The sequence below is a fragment of the Egretta garzetta genome, unplaced genomic scaffold (genome assembly GCF_000687185.1).
Source record: "Egretta garzetta isolate BGI_Z169 unplaced genomic scaffold, ASM68718v1 scaffold175, whole genome shotgun sequence".
Taxonomy (NCBI): Eukaryota; Metazoa; Chordata; class Aves; order Pelecaniformes; family Ardeidae; genus Egretta; species Egretta garzetta.
Window position 1 is genome coordinate 274,441 of NW_009259860.1, and position 5,154 is coordinate 279,594.

The window sequence follows — 5,154 nt, forward strand, 5'->3', positions numbered from 1 at the left end:
TGCTGGAACGAGTACCTTTCTGGGTTTGTGCAGCATCTTTGGTCTGCAGCTACCACTAGAGAAGAGCATGTGCAGACAAGTGAAAATGTTCTGTTCAAGGCCTCCTGCTGGGCTGATGGCAGATCATCAACAACACCACGAGAGATTTCTGAGTACCAGACCATGCGTGTCCCCATGAGTTCATGCTGCTTCAGGGTATTTTACAACTGATCTCTCATCTAAGGACTTCTAAAGCCAGGGCATGAGTAAAGTGAGACTGAGTTTAACTCTAGAACTCATTATGTTGTATGGAACAGTGACCTTCACCAGGAGATGTCTGAGATCAGAGTAGCACACTAGTATATGACCTAAAGAGCTATTATGTGCTACACTATGGCGCCTAAGTACATATTTCCCTATTGTCCAAGCAAATAGCATCTTCATGCACATGCCTAGATGTTTTCAGAAGTCTTGCAAGGTCATGCCTCTGTGCTTAAAAATCTGTCCCCACTAACTGAATCTGACTCAGGTCTGTGGCTGCCTTACACAGAGAGTTGTTGTCTTGTCCTGTAACTAGTCATCCCTAAAGGATATAACCAGAAAGTTATTGATGGCTGAGTTGTACTTGCTGCTCTCACGTTGATGACAGTGCTTTTATTTAGTTTAGGTATATTTTACCTACACAATGCAATTACTTTGACTTGTAATTATCCTTCTATTGCCATGAATTGCTGTTTATTAGTTATCAGGAGGACAAATGCCAGTATTCACTACAAAGAGCCATGACTAAACTGGTGGGAAGGCCCAGAGCTGACACACCCATAATCATCTGTAACTTCACTTCTTTATTTACAGAGTGTCCAAAGGGATGCTGTGTGTCCTCACAATAACAGGCTTTGTATCATCAGGTGGACCATAAAAATGTGTACAAAGCATTTCCCTTTCTAAGAGAATGAATGAGCTATTACTTTTATAATGCAACTTCTAATCCAGGTATTTTTAATAAAAAGGCAGAGCATTTTACTGAGCAGCCTTATGCAGGCAATGTGTGACAGACAGCACCCTGGGAATTCGGCTGGATCACCAGGTGACCGTGCATCTTAGGGACATGCATGAAGCTGGCACATGTGGGCTGTAATGCTGTGGCCAGTCGGAAGGAGGAACACCCAGGAAAGGGTGATTGCTGCGGTGAAAAATACAGCAAACACTGCTTCCTCATGGCCTCTGGAGAGAGGGGGTAATGGTGGTATTTCCAAACATCTGACCTGACAGCAGCCCAGGTTCATGGCCATCAAAAGGGGTGGCATAGCGGGCTGCAGAAATTAACCCAAACTTCGGGAGAGGGCAGACTGAGGTGACCAAAACAGGTTGTGAGGGGTGCTTGGGAACCCCAGTAGTGAAATAAGCAGACTGCCTTGTGGAGGAGGCCAAAGGACTTCTACCGAGTCCTTGACTTTTGCAGAGAGACCACCAAGGGGGGAGCCAATTAGTGCTGCAGATGGTTTATTGTGTGATCCCCTCACAGTTTCAGGTAAAGAGTGCTAACATGTGTTGGAATCTAGCAAATGGATAACCTATGTCCTCCTTGTGCCAGCTGAAATCTGGAGCAACTCTAACTTTCCAGCAACTCTTTCTTCCTCACCCCTCTCCCTGAGTGCTGGCTAATGAGATGACAATCAGGGGTTGTAAACTATCTCTTTTCTTGTAGTTTCTTACCATACTTTGCCTAGAGAAGCAGCTATGCCAGTTCTACTTGGCATCATGTACCCATCAGGCAACTCTGCCCCAAGCATCTCTCCTCAACATCTGCTGGATTTTTCTTTCATTATGATTAAATTTACCCATATTCCCTTTTGGCCTCAGATATTCAGCAGTAGAAAAGAGCTTTCTTCTCAGCAGTTTCTTACTCTGGAAAATATTTGGCACTGTTCAGGATACTTCTCGGCTCACCTCCATGACAAGCTCATTTGCTTCTGGAAGAGGCATATGGGAACATTTGTCTAGTTCTAGTGTACACTGGCTTTGGACTAATAGATCCCTTCCAAATCTCTTGAACAATTTGTCAGATAATCCATCAGCTGTCACTGTGAGCTACCTCTGGCATTAGTGTTGCTGTAGAGGAATAAAAGCTGGAGGAGACTAAATAAATGTTTTTAAGTAGTCTTTCACTACTTCATTGTCATCAGATACTTGATAGTAACAGTGGTCTTTCAAAGACCAAACATAGGTCAGGTACGCAATTGGCATATCTTTATAAACCAGCTGAATTGGTTCCAAGGCAGAATTTCTTCCAGCTTTGACCTTTAGTATTTGGTTTTCTGCCCAGACATCTGTGAGCAGTGAAGCTCTCCAGTCATCACAGACGTGCTCAGGACCTGCCCAGACACTGGTCCCCTCCACATTACAGGATACCTGTGTCTTCCCAGTGCAGGAGCGCAATTGTTTGAAAGCTTGAATGTGAAGCACAGCGTCACTATCAAATGGAGTCACTTGCAATGAGAAGCTGGAGACTGGCTGTGTTTTGCTAGCAACAAAGCAGCTGAAAAAAGATTTACTTAACAAAACCATGCCCACCACATGACAGGGGAGTTGCACGTAGCATTGAAAGTCTGTAGTTTGATGGTAGAGAGGGGTGATACTAACATAAAGATTTCCTCCCTTCTACTAGTGACTACCTCCTCAGCTCTGCCAATGCAATGGGCTACCTGCCCTGGATTTGAAATTAAGAAATCTTGTGGTTAAGGTTTTATTTCAAGCCATCCCTTCTCTGATCTAGCTTACAATACTGAGACCGTAGTTATCTGCAAATGTATCACTGAGAGGATGCTGCTAGGGCAGGAGGGAGCGCAAGGGAGAACAGCAACCACAAGCACCACTGCATCACTGCTGCAAAGCTCATGCTGCTGTGGTGGGCCTGTGGTATATCCCAAGCTGCACTGTTCAGCATGGGCTTGCAAGCAGCAGGAGCCAATGGGCAAATCAGTTGCGTAATGCTGCATCTCTGCTGATGAACCAGGTTGAGAAACTGCAAACAAGTTCAGGAATATCCCTTCAGTTTTCCACATGGACCCATCTTGGCTAGGTATGTGCTGCTGCAGGACCACCCTTCCTGGCCTGGTGGATGAGGCAAGTGGCTGGACTCACCAGCAACAGAGCCCATGCTGCTGAATTCAGCTGTGGCCTGCAAGTCCACTCTCAAGAAAGATCTTTAAATATGTGAAACAAACCACTTGTGAATAGGCTGCAATTCAAAACTCTGTAAGTATGTGTAACGTATTGAAACAACTTCACATAACAATTACAATGGGGAAAATGTTGTCTTATAGATGACAAAACAGGGAGAGAATGAATGAATATTGTTATGCATTAGTCACTTTGGTTTATTGCACATACATAGAAATAGAAGAGGCTGTGGCACGGCACACACAGAGCAGTATCTTGAAATAACTCTTGAAATAACACTTTAGCTTTGATATTGCCAATATGAAACTTAACTCCTACCCATTTCCAAAAATACTGGGCAGTGCATGACCTTGTTTATGTATGCCATGCAACACACTTCTAATAGGTACTGTGGGCAGCAAAGGTCATTTCGTCATGATTTACAGATTTACAAATGTTCTTCGTGGCTTTAATTGAAGAAAACTAGGATGACTTATAGGGATACTTCCACATGCCCTGTATGTCAGCTTCATGTGTTAGCATATCAAGTGACCTTTTTGGAGCCTTACTTAACAGTAGACAGAGATGACCTGAAGTGCAATGCAAGCAAACATTTCCCTGCCCTTTCCTGATGCACTAAGTTAGTGCACAGTATTTTGCTTGCTTGTTTGGGGGGTGTTGTAGTTTAACCCCAGCTGGCAACTAAGCACCACCCAGCCCCTCGCTCACTCCCCGCCCTGGTAGGATGGGGAAGAGAATCAGAAGGGTAAAAGTGAGAAAAGTCATGAGCTGAGATAAAGGCAGTTTAATAGGGAAAGCAAAAACCGCACACGCAAGCAAAGCAAAACAAGGAATTCATTTACCACTTCCCATGGGCAGGCAGGTGTTCAGCCATCCCCAGGACAGCAGGGCTCCACCACACATAATGGTGACTTGGGAAGACAAATGCCATCACTCAGAACGTCGCCCCCTTCCTTCTTCTTCACCCAGCTTTTATTGATGAGCATGACATCATATGGTATGAAATATTCCTTTGGTCAGCTGGGGTCAGTTGTCCAAGCTGGGTCCCCTCCCAACTTCTTGTTCACCCCCAGCCTCCTCACTGGTCGGGTGGGGTGAGAAGCAGAAAACGCCTTGACTCTGTGTAAGCCCTGCTCAGCAGTAAATAAAACATCCCTGTATTGTCAATACTGTTTTCAACACAAATCTGAAACATGGCCCCATACAAGCTACTATGAATAAAATTAACTCTATCCCAGCCAAAACCAGCACAGGGGGAAACCCTGACCTAAACACAAAGCACTCACCTTACAGAGTGTTGTATTCTTACTGCAGCCTGGACCCTGCCATGAGATCCCTGCACAGGATGAATCTGAAACATTCCTACTCAGAAGCATCTTTGGGAGGGAATGTCATGAATATTGCCAAAGATCTCCTTTCAGAAAAACCCACTGGTAGATAGAGGAGGCCCATGAACTCTGAAGAAGCATGCTAGCTTTAGAGATGATAGTAGATATACAGGAGATATAAGTAGAGATTCTGAGTGTGCAACATGGCCCTAAGTGCCTACTGACCTGAGCAACAAATATTGGTTTAAAATAGTTCTTCCTCTCAGTCAGGTCTGAAAAGCTCTATCAACAGTGGCAACATTGGGAGCTCATTAGTGCTAGCTATCTTCAGTGTTTTAATATCACAGAATCATAGAATCATAGAATGTTTTGGGTTGGAAGGGACCCGTAGAGGTCATCTAGTCCAACCCCCCTGCAGGAGCAGGGACACCGCTAACTAGATCAGGTTGCTCAGAGCCCTGTCCAACCTGGCCTTGAATGCTTCCAGGGACGGGGCCTCCACCACCTCTCTGGGCAACCTGTTCCAGTGTTTCACCACCCTCATTGTAAAGAATGTCTTCCTTATATCCAGTCTAAACCTACCCTCTTTTAGTTTAAAACCATTACCCCTTGTCCTGTCACTGCTGGCCCTACTAAAAAGATTTTCCCCATCTTTCCTATAGGC